At 39.1% G+C, this 16,405-nt stretch overlaps 1 long non-coding RNA gene across 2 annotated transcripts in view; it reads left to right on the top strand.

Annotated features, from left to right (window-relative positions):
- Window positions 1–15,020, top strand: part of LOC308198433 — a 211,888-nt gene extending 196,868 nt beyond the window's left edge. The window contains exons 7-10 of one of the 2 annotated variants that reach the window (XR_013953910.1): window positions 3,409–3,523; window positions 4,011–4,095; window positions 8,295–8,351; window positions 9,163–15,020. This is a non-coding gene — a long non-coding RNA (uncharacterized lncRNA). The remainder of the gene's footprint in view (window positions 1–3,408; window positions 3,524–4,010; window positions 4,096–8,294; window positions 8,352–9,162) is intronic. The other variant, XR_013953909.1, reaches the window with a different exon arrangement.
- Window positions 15,021–16,405: the final 1,385 nt, after the last annotated feature.

The following is a 16,405-nucleotide window of genomic DNA, read 5'->3' as shown; positions in this document are numbered from 1 at the left end:
TAATTTATCCACTGTATTGACATTTGGGTTTGGAAAGTACAAAAATATGTGAGCTGCACATACTATTAATATTAATAATGTTAAAAAAAAAATCCCTCACAAGGGCTTTGTGTTAATCTTACATGATTCAACTCTTGGTTGCATAATGAAGATCTTACATATTTAATAAGCAAATTGAAGTAGGCCCAAATGAGTGAACAACATAACACTGCAAAAAGAAACAGGGAGGAGGGAATTCTTGTCAGATGAGGTTGCTGAAAAAAAAAAAAAAAATGATCTACTGACATTTTTATGTCTCCCATCAAATGTCATTGTGAATTGAAAGTGGAATGTCTGAAAATAAAAGCAGCAGTAAGTTTCTATATAACCTGATGAATGTACCTCCATTGTTTCCATGAAATCATATTAAAAAGGTCATTGCTCTATGTATGAAAATACCATGGCAGTTGCTCTATTGCTCTTTCAATTTGGAATAAGCACTTGAATGTCATCAAAGAGAAAGAGCTGATATTCTGTAATTAAAAGTAGATTTTGATTTACAGTGGGGAAGAGGATAAGAATGAATGCTTCCATACAGCTGATGTAGACATGCAGCTTATTCAGGAATAAAAGAAACTCTCTGAAGGATGAAGGGAAAATATGATTAAATTAAAATGTCTGGGGTATGAAAATGTGTATGCGAAAGGAACTGAAAAATTCCCCCTTCTTGTGGTATTCTACAAGCAACTCCTTTGGGTAAAGCCTTTGCCATAGCAACAGATAAAACCTTTATGAGGTGCAAAGTTTTGCTGAGAAAATGAAGGTTTTCTATTCCAGTTCAGTTGATGCCTTGAAATGAAATTAAGTCTGGTGTGAGTATTTAGTGAATTATCATCATTTTAAAGATGCATTTTTTAAGACTATAACAGTGAAGAGTCTGGGATAGTTGCAGGGAATAAGGTGTATATGAAAGATCTATTTTACTGCTGGAGATGAAAAGCAGAAATCAGAACACAAATGAGCAGTGACTTCATTTACCCTTCACTCTGCCCACAGTTCTGTCACTGGTTCTGTCTCTTCCATGTCTCATTAGGTTTGATATCTGCTTTACCATCTTCCCCTTTAGCCTTTCCATGATGTCTTTTATGTCCCTCTATATTTTTCACATTTTTATGAATAGTTAGATGGAAGCACAGGCATAGTTCTTGGCCTAGGGTGTAACATTTCTTCCTACTTTTGCTGGCTCAGTTCCTCATTTTGCATTAAATCTCTTCCTACCTAACATTGTATTCTCTATTTCTCCAATGTAAAATCAGAGATCCAGACATCCCCTCTTCTCTTGTACTTGATTTTATTTTTCAGATACGAGCAGTGCTCTATGGTACTTGCTCCTTCAATGAGCTTTTGCTTCCATTCAAGGTGAGGGTCCCGATGACTTTTTTGTAGGATTCAAGCTATAGCATTTTCTCAATAGTGCCTCTGTAGATAGATTGAAATTTTCTTGTTCTGTGCATAGGAGCATATAAAGGCTCCTAAGAGCAGAGAGACAGAGGTATTTGTTATGTCATCATCCTCTTTACTGAAGGGCTCTGGCTCTTCACAAGATACAGGCAACTATCTCAGAGGATTAGGGTGAATCATAAGAGGATCCTCTGCTTGTCTGACAGTCCTGTGAGTTTCCTGGCATTTATACTCTTGGAATTTAGTCTGTGTCAATTATACCTGCAGATGGAACATTTCGTCCAGCTATGCCAAAATACTTTCTGGTTTTATCTTGCCTTTTTTTGTCTTTACCTTCAGGAACATCAGAGTTCAGTTTGTGAATGGAAAATGTCTGTGCTGTAAATTGCCGAACACTTGAAAAATGCCCCCTCCCCTTTCTGTGTTTCCTACCCTAGGTTGTGTAGTTATTTCTCCTCTTTCGCTCCTTTTTTATTCTTCTTTTTATGAGGGATCTGTCCTGACATTGTGAAACTGGGACTGCAAGATTAGAATGACAATGTGTGAAATGGAAACCTCTGTCTATCACTTTGCAATCAGCACTCTGCAACACTCTTTCTTGGCTGCTATCAAGTCCCTGAGTTATGCTTTTATCAGCTGGTTTGCTTTTTTTTTCTTTCTTTTTTTTCCTTTTTTTTTTTTTTTTCATCAACTCAGTTCTAGAGTGCTTTTTGAGAGCTGGCAGCTCAGCTGAGCTGCCTCTCCCTTGACTCTGTTTTGAACACAAATGCTCAAGGACTCAGAAGCATGGAATTAAAGAATACATTGAAATGGGGCTCAGAAGTCGTGCTCGTGTTCTTGCTCTGTGTCTGCAGAGGGTTGTGTTTTGTTCAGTTTTCATAGGACCAAGGAACCTTGCCATTCACTGGGTGTGGTTACAAATGAACTCTGGAGAGAACAGGGCAAAGTAACAGTGCTTGTAGATCACATAATCACCCTGCTCCTCAGCATCGCCTCGTGACTGTGGCTGAGGCTGCAGCGCTATTCTGTCACTGGACTGGTTCATGGGATACTTAGACTGACATGTAGACAGAATCATAACGCAGGAAGGAGAGGCCTCCTAAAAACTACCAAAAGCTTGAAATTTGTGTAAAATAAAATGACAAAAAAAAAAAAAAGAAAAAATATTCTCAAGAAAATCTTTCAGCCACTCTAATTCAAGACATTTCTTCCTTGTAAGTGCCAAAATATGCTATACTTTACACTCTCCTTTCTGAAAACCTTGGGGTGTGTGATTAAACTTCCTTTCTAGGATAATTTTGGTATTAAAGTACCTATTCTACTGCCTGTGGCACTTTATTCAAGGAGAGGAAGCAGAAAGGAAAGTGAAAGCAAAATCAATTAAGTGGGGAAAAAAATCAGTTCTTTCTTTAGAAAGCCATTTTTAAAATTAATTCTCACATGAATTATTTGCATCTAGTTGGCTTGTAGCAGCAGGGAAGGTAATGGTGGTGCTTCCTGGCTCTTACTATCCTGCTGGTTCAGTTCAGACAAATGCAGTATGTTGCTTACTCTGCTGATACACACATGACCACCACACTTCCAGAAGTGTGAATTGCTTTTGTCTGATGTGTTTGCATATTAATTTATATTGTTAAATATATTAATTTTTTGTGTATTAATAATTTATTCTTTTCCCAAGCAATTACTGTGGTTCCCAGGCACTCTGCATGCATTACAGCACCATTGAGCTTTTAGTAATGGAACAGACTCACATGTGCCAGATGCTTTCCCAAGTGATATGCTACGAAGCTGCATTTTGTGTTCAGTGCAGATTTGAATGAGTTGAAATTCACTCATGTCCCGGTGAAAATTTGTGTCACATAAGTAAAAAGTTATGTCCCGGGAAATTTTACATTTTAGTCTTCTCTTTTAGTCTTCTCTTTTCAGACAGTGTCCAACCGACCATTTGTCTATACTCACAGCCAGGGCAGTCTCTCTTATCCTTTGAAGCAATTGAAGTTATTCTTGTTGGCTAGAAAGTCTGGGGGTGATGCTGGAGGATGTTGCACCGTCTGCTCTGCTGTGTGACACACCAGACAAGGTAAGTGGTTAGGCTCCATCGCACTGACATTTCCTCACACCTCTCCTTAGGAAACAACAGCTAGATCAGGGTTATATTCAAAATGTTGCTGACTTTCATACAGCTTAAACTAGTAATTGAATGTTTCGTTCAGTAGGGTTTTGCTCTATTGAACAAAATAAATCAAATCAGTTATAAGTTTGCTTCCTCCTTCAGACGGGTAAATGCTCTGGTTCTTTTTCTTTCTCTTCCATTCAGAAATGAATAGGGGAGGGAAAAATAAAGTTTACTGTAGATACAATCACAGAGACTTTAAATTTCCTGAATGTGTCATTTGTTAGGCTGCCTGGTAAAAGGTATACGCACCATAGTGATTTTCTCTCAACCTCGGCTTCCTTGCATACTGAGGACCCCCTGTGTGTGTTACCTCTGCAGCAGAGGATTTGATTTATCTCCTTTATGCAGATGCATGGGGGACTAACCTCACTCTTTCCATTTCTCTCTGAAGGTCAGAGCCCTGAAAAAGGGCCTTGTCTTCCTGCTTTCTGCAGGCAATTTGTGGAACTGAGGGAAGCAAAATACAGCATCGGCAGGTGTGCATTCATTGAAAATGTCAAGACTACTCAAAAGCTTGCTCTCTTTAGCAATTAGTGGCCCTGCATGTGAAACAAAGAATCAACCATTTAATCTTCTGCCTTTCTTCACATTATGTTCAGTCTTTGAATGTTTAGGAAACAAGGCACCCATCACAAAAACATGGCACAAAATATGTTCAAGTGAGACATCTCATAAAATCCAAGGCCTGCTAGAAAATTCAGCTCACAGGTGAACAACAGAAATGATGAACTCTGAAAATTCAGGCTCCAAACTACTGCTGTTGCTATTTTCAAATTCCTTGAAGTGATTTACAAGCCACTTGGGCAAGTGGAACTACTCTTACGTCCTTTTCAAAGATGGAAAACCGTGTCATGGAGAGATGAACTGAGTGAAGATTGGCTGTGCCTGGGCTCACTACACTGGCCTGGGTCTCCTCTGGGTGCCAGGCTTGCCCCCTCTGACCCTATAGAGAGCCAAACAGTTGCATGGTCTCCTGTCCATAGCCAAGCAAATGTTCTGTGGAAGTGTCAGGATGTGAACCCAGGTCTTTCCATTCTCAGGATACTGCTTTTATTTTTGTTTTCCCCCTACGTGCATCCTTCAAGGCTCTATGAAGCAAACAGGTAGTAATCCATTACAGACTACTGTTATAACTAATAGCTGAAGTGCTCTCCCTGCTTTTGGTCTTTATTCATTCATACCACACAGGTAGTGTATACACAATGGTTACCAGAACATCTCTTTTAGCAGTGTTTGGTGCTTAGCAAGCTCTGAGCAGAGCACAGCACTGACCAAGATGTCCAGAAACGTGCAGACAAAGGCGGGATTTCCTATGGTGCTTGCCCTTCTGTGAGGCATGGCTGACATCGCTTATGAAATATCTTCAGTTTACTCAGTTATCCAAAAATACAGTCTATCTCTTTGTGTAATACCTGCTAGTTCATTATTTTTTTATGCTATTAATTATAGCTAACTGTAGAGCTTTGGATTTTGGCATTTGTGTCTCAACAGGAGAACTGTAAGCTCCTGGCTTTATATATTTATTTAAAATTCTCTAAGCAATGGCTTGTTTTGAGTGATGTTTTAATATTTTGTGTTCCATATGAATTCTTTGTGAGAATCAGAGAATGAAGAGATCATCAAAAAAAAAAAAACAACCACAAACAAACAAACAAAAACAAACAAACAAAAAAAGCCAACCAACCAACCAAAAAAACTTAACCTAAGGTGTCTGTCCTTCATTTCAAGTATTCTGAACCCTAAGGTTTGCTAATACACATGGGCAGGCTAAAATGAGGGATGTAATTGCTCTTCTTCCTCTGATGGTCAGACGTTTGGGTCTTTTGGTTTTTGGTTTGTTTGCTTTTACTCTGTATTTTTCAATATTATTCAGGAAAGTGCAGAAGAAGAGACAGCTTTTTTTAGTCCCTTGGAAGAAAAAACTCTCAGCATTGACAAAACCTGCTATGCCCATGCCAGCTCTCTAACAGCTTGAAAATCAAATTAGGCACAGAGTTGTTGGAGACAAACTATTAACATCTGTAAAAGATTTTAGCAACAAGTTCTAGAACACTTCTACACCCCATGGGGCCCCAAATCCCTTTATTCTCTTTGTTTTGAACTTGATACCTGGTGGCTTCATATAGCATACCTTAATTTTGGTACTGGTGAAGAAATGAACAGTCAGTTCCCAGTGTCTCCACGCTCCTCCTGTCTCCATGGTCTTTCTTCATCTGAAGGATTTTCTACACATCTGCTAAGCATTATGGCTTCTCTCTGAACATTTTCCAGTTCTGATATATCTTTGAAAATAAAAGGCAGGAAGGGCTATTTTGCTGCATGATGCACGTTCCTAGGTCTATAGCATCATTTCGATTTTTCCCAGGGCCATTTCAGCCTAGTTGTCTTCCCTCTTCTGCGGTCCACGTTCTCTTTAACTGCATAGCAGCTTGCACCATATGTGCTGTAGAGCTTGTCCTGACTTTGTTGTGAGATGAAAGGGACCACAAGCTATTAGCCAGCCTGGTAAATCTTTTGGTGTCCCCTGAATAGGTTTGGAGTTAATTTCTGTTGTCACTGTTAAGTGACAACAAAGTGAAGGTAGGTTGGGCTAGAAATCTGAGCCAATGTGGCACCTCCTTTATATGTAGTTTGAGGTACTTGTTTTGTTGGTCTGTCCATGTCCAGTCCCAACTTGAAGAGGCATCACCACAAATGGAAACTACCTGTGGGGGAAAAAGATCATATGCATTACAGTTTGCACAGGCTTTATCATTTCGCTTGTGCCTGAGCCCTGTGTGCAGGCTTGTGGCATATTGCTGCTACAGTTGTGTGGTTGTCAGCATTAAAGCTTGAGTCTGGCCCACAGCAGCAGGTAAATTTGCAATTGCAATTTAAAAGACTTTTCCTTTTTTTTTTCCCTCCCCAATATGACTAAGCTGACTTGTCACATTAGGCTGCTTTTGTTTCGCTTCTAAGCTGTAAAAGTAATCTTGCCAATGTATGGTTACTACTTCCCAGCTGGCATGTAATGCAGATATTTTGAATCAACTCAGATCTTGGATTTTTGTCTTGTTTCAGTACAAAGGTAAAGAGCACCAAAAAAAAAAAAAAAAAAAATGAGAGAGGGAAAATCTAGGAAGAATGATTTAAAATCAAGCAATGGCTTAGGAAAAATATTTGTAAAACTTCATCTTGCCTTCTTAAAATTTACTGGGCATGATTTCCATAAGCTACTTCTTACTAACCAGAGAGGATGTAAAGACATGACACTTTCAAATATGGACAAATTTTATATTGTCAAACACTCTCAACATTCTCTCTCTTTTCATTGTATCATATTGAATGGAAAGCATTTGTTTTGATCTCTGACTGAAAAAAAACATCATCACAATGTGCAGCTTGTTTTTGTGATAATACTTAATGCCTAGTAGGGAATCTTGTTGAGGGTTTTCAAATGTCTCTTTCAGCCAGACACTAAAAAAAAAGTTAGAAGTGAAGCAAGAATAGTCTAAATGAGCTGAAGGTGAGGAAACGTTTCTAGGGAGAAGGTTGATAAGACTATAGAAGAATATTGAATTTTATGCCGTGGGTCATTTAAAATTTGACAGTACAATATATCCATTGGAACACAAACTTGTGTTGGTCTCAAGGGGTAGATTAAATACTCTGGTTGGCTTTGGAGATGAGATTTTTCAAAAGCAGTTAATCTACTCTTCCTATTTAAATGGTAATGGTGTTTGGTCAATATTCAGTGCACTTTGAATATCCCAGATTTTGTCTATGGTTTTAAAAGCTGGATCTTCAGTTCTTTACTGAAAGGAAACACCCTCTGTCTCAAAGACAAATTTTCCTGAAATTAAATGTGTTGATATGTACCAGGTTACAAATATACATATTTTTGTTTTGTTTTGTTTTGGTTTTGTTTTTGTTTGGTTTTGGCTTTAGTATCTGGAAACCCTTCACAGAATCTGATGTTTTCATAGAATCATGGAATCATCAAGGTTTGAAAAGACCTTCAGGATCACCAGGTTTAACCATCAGCCTGACCTATCAAGTCCCATCACTAAACCATGTCCCTTAGTGTTACATCCTCATATCTCTTAAATACCTCCAGGGATGTGGACTCCACCACTTCCACCGGCAGCCCTTTCCAGTGCTTGACCACCCTCTCTGTGAAGAAATTCTTCTTAATACACAATATAAACTATAATTGATGAAACTTCAGTTAGTTTCCTTGCGTCATATCACTTGTCACCTGAGAAAATAGACTGACACCCTCCTCGCTGCAACCTCCTTTCTGGTATTTGTAGAGAACAATGAGGTCTCCCCTCAGTCTCATCTTCAGCCTCATACTAAACAACCCCAAGTCCCTCAGTCACTCCTTGTATGTCTTGTTTTCTAGTCCCTTCACCAGCTTTGTTACTCTTCTTTGCACAGCAGCAGTATCTTGGATCACTGCTGAACCTCTTCTGTGGTTGCTGAAGAGGACTCTTGTGTGATTAACTTTCTAAGTAAGATTCTCATAACAAATCCATCACTCCTACTTTGCTGCATCCCTGCCCTTGTAAAGCTTTGTGTTTTTTGACAGTGGGAAAAAAAATTCTTACTTTAGAAACATCCCAATTTGATCAGCATTGGCAAGAGGAAACAAGCTTACGAAAACTGATTTATTTATTTATTTATTTTAAATCAGATGGGAACCATCAGCACCAGTCCATGCTGGATCCAGGCATTGCCACATACAATACAGGTCCAAAGTCAAATGCACATTGCGGTGTTTCCTAACCCTGGCAAGTTCTCTGGCATGCAATTGTCCTGCTTGATCTAAACATGCAGTATAAGCTCCTTGTAACCACTGTAATTTTAAAGACAGCCTTGCTGGGAGTAAGAGGTTGGACTATATCCTTCCAGAGGTCCCTTCTTGCCCAGGTTCCCCTATAACTATGATTCTGGAAGTGAGAGTCCCTTCAATCATACCCTCAGCTTGTGTAATATTTTACTGAAATTATTGTAGATCTATAGATCTGAAACCACTGAAGGTTAGCTCTGGCGATTGACTCCTGAAACTGCTAAGAGTAGGGCACAGTCAAGGCCCTGTTAAGGTTTGAGGCACAACTTGGCTTTGTCTGAAAATATCTTCCAGATTCATTCCAGCCCTGGGAAGCTTTACCACCTTAAAGGTGGATCCCAATATTTCCACATTTCTGCATGCTTTTCTTTTGAATGGAAACACTGAAAGATTTCCTGCATTTTTTCCCTCAGTTCCACTCCCTGTTGTCACCGCTCTAACTCAAAAATTATCAGAGAACAGTCTGATGGAGCTGAAATAAGATATATATGGTTCTTTAGACAGTTGGCAGGTCATAGAGAAATAGAAAAAAACAATAATCAACTGGGAATAGGTGAAGTGCATGATCACTGCAGTCCCATAGAGGACACCTTCCACCTTTTAAACTACCTATTAACAAGGGTTGAGTGAAAACTGCAAACACTCATCCCTGTGTTATAGTTTTCTCTACCATACTACCACACTCCCTAAACTGATTATTTTTTCTTTCTAGACTGCCTCTGGAGAGGGGAAGAAGTCTGAAGACTCAAAAGACTAGTGAGAGAGTAATCATTGGTTCACACTGTTTCCCTTCCAGCAACTTGCTGTAAGCAAGAACAGAAAAAAAAATAAATAAATAAACACACAAGACAGAGAAAGAAACAGAGCCTGAGGAGAACACACTCACATTGTCATTTAGATGAACTATGCAGCTATCTCTCTTGACACACCTATTCCACAAACATGTTTCTTCTCAGCCTGGTATTCATTTTCTGTCTTTCTTGATTACATTAGTGATTCTTTTTTTCCCCTCCTACTCTGGCTAGAGTCTCAACTACTTGCTTATTTTTTTTGGCTAAATTAGCCAGGTTGTTTGTATTGCTGTCCCGCAGGTGACCCAGCAGCTCAAACTAATAACATATATTTCTTTGTCAACATGTTACTCTCCACGCTTGTTGAAGACATTTTATACGTCCAAATTGCAGTGATGTATTTCAGGGATAATAACACAGAAGTGGAATTAATGCCTTTTGGAGCTTTCCTTTCTTGCAAGATTGGACTGGCCTAGATAAATGGTTTTCTCAGAGCTTATTTTGGCTTTTCTTTTGTTTCAAAACCATTGAATTTAATAATGTTGTTTTTCTCCAGACTCTTTATAGAATTTTTGTTTGTTTCATTCAGTTTGTTCTTATACAGCAGGATTTGCAAGTTCTGTTTCTAATTAAAAATAGAACAAATTGAGACATTCAGATATCATGAAGGTGTGATTGGTTTCATTTACAATGCAAAGTGCCTGGGGCTGCGATTTATGTATTTGTAGAGTTCCTGACATAATGAGGTTTCTTGACTAAGATGAGGAATCTGGTCTGTTTGAGATCCTGACAGATGATTGAGGCAATGTTCATGGTAAAGCTAAAATAATTCCAGAAAGAAGGTGGAATTATTTTTGGATCTCCCTCATTTACCTGATCATGAATCTTGTAGGAACATTTTACATTAAAAGTCTGACAAATTTGATTGAAAATAGCCAATAGAGTCACATGCTACCAAGGAGGACAGGCACATAAATGGCAGATAATCACAGGAGCTTTCTGCATCTTAAGAAATGAGGATAGTGAAGGAACAGTGAAGAACAGTAATTTCTTAACTATCCATTAATGCAGAGAAAGATGCAAGGTTTTGTATATCACAGGGTGCTGTCAGAGTCCATTGCAGGTAAGGCGTGGCAACTCTGTCCCACATTCCTCAGTAAAACATTAATGGAAACTAAGATCAGATTTTTCCCTCACGTGAGATTCCATGTGCATACAAAAGGAGACTTCATGTGAATACAGGAGGAAAAACTCCTGGTCCTACAGATGTTAGGGTATGACAAGATATGAAAGCAATGGAAAACGGTTAGAGCAAATAAATTCGTCCTATTCTTAACACATGGAGAATTTAGACATGTTTTAATTACTCCTCACAGAGACTTATGTGTCCAAGGCCTACTTCATTGCTTGCATTTTATGTACTTCAGTCCTTGTGAAGTTTTGGGTGTGGGTCATTTACTCAAAATCATGCACTCGCTTGTTGTAGACTTGGGGTCTGAATGGGACTGAAATAATTTTCACTCTACTGTGTTACAAAGAACTGCCTAATCTCTGGGTTCACAAGAAGTAAGATTTTTTTGACTGTTATATCTCATCTTATTTTGATTATTTTGTTTCTATAATGTTGCTGCTGAACAAAACTTAAGATTTTATTTGCTTTTAACACAGAGACAATCACTAGTTCATGCAAAACAAAAAGAGCTTGAAGTTCCATTGTAAACCATTAGCATATCTAGCCTAGTTTCAGGGTTATAAAGCATAACAATCTGTATAGTTAGAGCTCAGTGTTGTAGGAAGGATGCTGGCTTGTTTTGCCACAGGTTTCCACTAGTAGCTCAAGATGATTATTCAATTCCTCTTCTAGATAAGGTCTGTATGGACATGTTAGCTCATACGTTATGCATCACACACAGTCCCTCCCTTAGCCACACTGCACAAATGGTGGCTCCAGTGCAATGCGGGAGCATCCCAACAGTGAGATGACCAGTCTTCTTGCTGGCTCCATCCTTCCCAGTAGTGTAGGTACAGCTGGCTCCCTGCATTGGCTCTGCGAACTCAAACATATCTACCAAAGACAGCACAGATAAAGATGTTCAGTTCCCTGACAGTAGGGACATCAGCAAGATGCAATGGATATTCCCCCACATAAACGGATCATGCTTCATTTATTCAGTTTGGGGGAAAAAAGAAAAAAATAAAATAAATAAAATAAATTAAAATAAAATAAAATAATGAAAAGCAAACAAGATTTAGAAGGCACAAAGGCAATGGAAAGACAGTCAATGTTAATATTTTTTAAAATGGGTATAAACTACCTATAGATACATTTGCTACATTTATAATAGAAATTGATTGATTATTTCTGGTCTTCAGAGGGACAAAGGTCTAGAACTCCCTCCAAACAGTTCAACAGAGTTTAAAAGACCTAATTTGTTTTAAGAGAATACAGATCCCTTTTCAAAAATAATCTTTTTGAATCACTTAGTAATTTCCTTTTTCAGCTGAGGAACATGACTTACCTCACAGGGAACGTTGTGAGGAAAAATGAACAAATGACTGTGTGATGCTAAAAGAGTTGTAAGATACTAGGTAGCCAGAGGGGTTCGGCTGTGAACACATCCAGTAGCTCAGCATGTGGGATGTATCATGTCTGCTCCTCAGGCCATTCTGGAGTTTATCCTACTCTACCCTTTCAAATTAGCCAGATTCCAACAATACATTTTAAAATATATGTGAGTCAGAACAGAGTGAAGGAGGAAAGAAATATTCTTTTTTGTTCTTACTGAAGTGGTAGAGTCTCGTATGTAAAATGAGCCACAGTATTTGAAATCTCACAATCATTAATAGAGCTTTTAATGTGGTTGGGTGCTAATTTGTATTTATCATTGAAGCAAAAAGTGTGGCAAAAAGCAGGTGACACGCTTTTTTGGGGGAAAAAAAAAAAAGAAAAAAAGCAAAAAACAATGAAGACCTACAAGGCACAAAGGCAACGGAAAGCCAGTCAATGTTAATATTAAGAGTAGACACCACGGTATCTACTCCAGTCATTTGTTAATGCTAAAAGCATTTAGAATATGTCTAAGAGTTGAAAGATTTTCTGATCAACTGAAAAAAATGTGAGGGTAAACCATCTTCCCATGTTCACTTCTAGGATAAATATATGAAACCCCAAAACAAGTTAGCTTTAATATAATCGTAATGTTTTCCACAGGCAGATTTTAATAGCTTGTGGGTGTTCTGGGAGGCAAAACTCTTGAAATGTTTCAGGCTATTATCTTCCTACCAAACACACAGCACTAATGCTTGTTTTCAGGGATCTCTGCCAGAAGTCAGGTGTCTTCTCTTCTCAGCCAGTAAAGCCACATTTTAGGTGTGTATCAAATGGCCCAAGGAGAATGAGGGGAAAAAATAAAGGAAGTTGTTTCTATATCAAGAAAACGGGAATTCTTAACAGGTGTAAAATTACATAATTCCAACATGCATTGCAATTACAACCTGATTTACCCATCATCTCCACAGTGGTCACCTAGTATAGGAAACATAACAGGATTTCCTATTCTAATCCAAGGAAATACTCAAGTGCCAAGGTAAATTCTCCTAATGTGCTGATTTTTGGTGGCAGTTTGCACTGGGGGCACCAGCCATCTCTTACTGCATGCTCTGGAAAGTAGAAATAAAGCCAAGTTGTCTCACTTGAGCACTTATCTAACATGAAATTTTCATCTCATCAGGCACAGCATCAGTGCCTTGAATTGAAAGCATTTGGCCTTCTGCTGCTGTAAAATGTTATGTGAGCTCTAACGCAAACCAATGCACATTTTTCTTGTGTCAGTGTTTTTCTTTATTCCCATACCACCATAATTCTTGGCGAGGTCACACAATGGGCTCTTTTGCCTGCAAGCAACTGCTTCAGAGCTGATTGTAGAGAGCTCCAAAATCTCAGCTGTGGCACTGGTTCTCATTTATCTCACCAACAGGAAAGGGAGAGTTAAAGAAGCTAGTTATTTTTCTCTTCTTTTCTTCCTAGCATTTTGAAAAATACTCAATATGTCTACGTGTTTGTATATGAGTGTGCAAGAGTGAACATCCATTGGCTTGTGACTGGTATAAATTAAGCACATATTAAGTCATCATTCTTTTCATAAGATTCTTTTTACAAGAGTAGATTGTTGTTTACTGTCTGACTCCTCTAGCCTCAAGAGAGAGCTGCAGATATTTTTTGTTTCTTTATTATTACTGTTGTTGTAATTGTAGATTTGTTCATTTCTAGGAGGTATTGGGAGTACTTTGCACAGATCATTGTTTATTGCTCTCATGTTTAGGGAAAAGAAAAAAGTGCCCAGGATACTTACATGTTTGTAGTAACACGTGAGCATGTCAAGATAAAAAATATAAGCATAAGCTATTTTTACTATAATCTTCTAAATACTTTTCATGGTTCAGAACACAGTTTTGTCTCATGCTGAAATGTTTCCTAGCACTGACATTTGATGCTTGCTGCCGTTATGCCTCAGTCATCAAACTTCAAGTATTTTCCCAGTGATAAAATCAGGATGTATGGCAAGACACGTCTGAGTTTATATAAATCGCCTCTTCCATTTTCTTTGGTTTATACTTTTGAAAAAAGTAGATATGTATGAAGCAGCCAAATGCTTCTTGAAATTTGATGAGATTTGAGACCATGTCTCTTTGAATAAGTACTCAGGAACTGACAGTGACCCAAAACAGTCCCTACAGTCTTAAAATTAGCCTTCATATTTTCCTAAAAACCTCCCAACAGCGTAACTGCAAATTATATTAAAAAAATATATTTTTCCCTTATTCTGAAAGTACATTGAAGCATCTTGATTTTACTCTACTGAGGGACGGGTCCATGTTTCCATAGTGGTGGCTGCACTCCCACTAGTATTAGGAATATATTAAGGATGCCAAAGAAACACATATTTCTCCTCTCTCTGTACAGGCAAATCTGCCAACAGCTTGATTTGCACTGCCTACCTTATAGCTGAGGACAGTCACACAGCAAGCATGAAGTTTATTCACAGCTGTAAATTTGATTCACCTTGCTCTTCTGAGTTAAAAAAAAGGGCTTGTTTGCCGCCTTTCATTCACATGCATAGGCTGAGAGCCTGGCTCCATGGAAAAGCCAAGGAAAGCTCCTGTTGTGTTCAGTAGCAAAAGGAATTTCACATGTTCTCAGAAGTGTATTTAGGGCCAGCAGTTGATCTATGCATATTTTTTCAGCCTTTTTTTCAGAGCTCAGCTGCACTTCATGTTGTTGCACTCTCCAAAGAAAGTTTTTGAGCTGATCCCTAAGTGGTGAGGAAGACCCTTACAAAAACCTGCCCCATGCTTCTTCAGTGAGAGCTGCCAGGAATTCTTCTCGATTGAATTTGCAACTAGAAAGCTGTTATTTTGGGCTTGTGGATTTGTTGTTGTTCGTGGTGGTGATGTTTTTGTTTTTGTAAAATGTAGCTGCAGTGGCATTCACATACTCTGTGATTCCGCAGTCCTTCAAAATTTACTATAGCTGGAGGAATGGCTAAATGATGAGCCAGCCTCCCTGTTGTCAAACCACAGCACAGACTTCCAAAGTGAGCCTGGTGCTACTTTCTTTCCTGTCTCCATTGATTTGTGAATCCATACTTGTCAGAAAGTGTGATTTTGTTCTTGTTTCTCACACTTCCCCCAAGCTAACTGTGACAGTTATTGTGTTTTGGATGTGGTCTCAGGTTCCAGCTGAGCCTTATACCTTTGATATAGAGTGTGAATTTGAAGGGGAGGGGAGGCGAGGGGAGGCGAGGGGAGCGGAGAGGAGCGGAGGGGAGGGGAGGGGAGGGGAGGGGTGGGGAGAGGAGAGGAGAGGAGAGGAGAGGAGAGGAGAGGAGAGGAGAGGAGAGGAGAGGAGAGGAGAGGAGAGGAGAGGAGAGGAGAGGAGAGGAGAGGAGAGGAGAGGAGAGGAGAGGAGAGGAGAGGAGAGGAGAGGAGAGGAGAGGAGAGGAGAGGAGAGGAGAGGAGAGGAGAGGAGAGGAGAGGAGAGGAGAGGAGAGGAGAGGAGAGGAGAGGAGAGGAGAGGAGAGGAGAGGAGAGGAGAGGAGAGGAGAGGAGAGGAGAGGAGAGGAGAGGAGAGGAGAGGAGAGGAGAGGAGAGGAGAGGAGAGGAGGAGCTAGGTTATAATGGCTATGAACCTTTCATGTTTGATTTGAGATGGTTTACCAGCCTGGTCTTTTCTTCTTAAATTATGCCTTTTAACCCCACAGCAAGCATTGCAATTGTTCACCTCGTTTCATGAGCAGGGATTAAAGAGTGAAGGTATACGAGAGTTCAACTGTTCTGTAACAGCCCATCAAACAGCTTCTCTCTCACTGGACTACATGCTAGGCTGTATCTTTGGTTCACCACACCCCAGTATCTGTTGTTACTGACAGGAAATACAGGAAGGATGGGAAGGTAGGTGAAACCTGGAATTCAGGAATTTGGGGATGGTTAAAAAAGACTTCCTCTGTTTGATGTCTTAATTCCTTGATAAATGTGAAGAACATTACAGAAAAATAAGCTTGGGCAAGTACAGGGGTGAACTATCATTCAGACATGGAACTGGAAGGAGAGCAGAAGCACTACATTTGGCCTGGTGAGAAAGTTTTGCCATTATGGGTGAAATTACTGGTTAACCAAAATGGGGAAAAATCAGACACAAGACTTTAGGAAGATCTTAGAGCTGATCTTTATTATGTTTACATATAAATTGTGTTTATACAGTGTATTATATCTGGAAGTCCTGAGCTTCATTCAATTATCAAAGTATGGTTGTGGAATATAAGGAAGACAGAAATTCTGGTCTGGTTTCTTGAACTGATACAATATGCTCACTGTCCTAGCTTCCCTCGGTCTAAAATTGAAATAATCTATCTTCTTAGAGACAGCATGATGATGATTTGTTTCATATCACACTCTAAAGATGAACTATCGTTTTGAATCCATCCTTTCTTACAGCTAATGTGTGATAATAAAGAATCACTGTACCTTTAAAGTAAAGGCAAAACATGAAACAAGAGTTGCTTCTTTGGCATTGATGAGTTAACCTGGATTTTTGTATCTCAAGCTATTCAGATGCTGGGGACCACAATAAATTGCTAACATTACATTTCTCTGAGGCTTCCTATG

This window comes from Anser brachyrhynchus (genome assembly GCF_964034855.1).
Source record: "Anser brachyrhynchus genome assembly, chromosome: 7".
NCBI classification, from domain to species: Eukaryota; Metazoa; Chordata; class Aves; order Anseriformes; family Anatidae; genus Anser; species Anser brachyrhynchus.
This window is presented reverse-complemented; position numbering and strand designations above follow the sequence as displayed.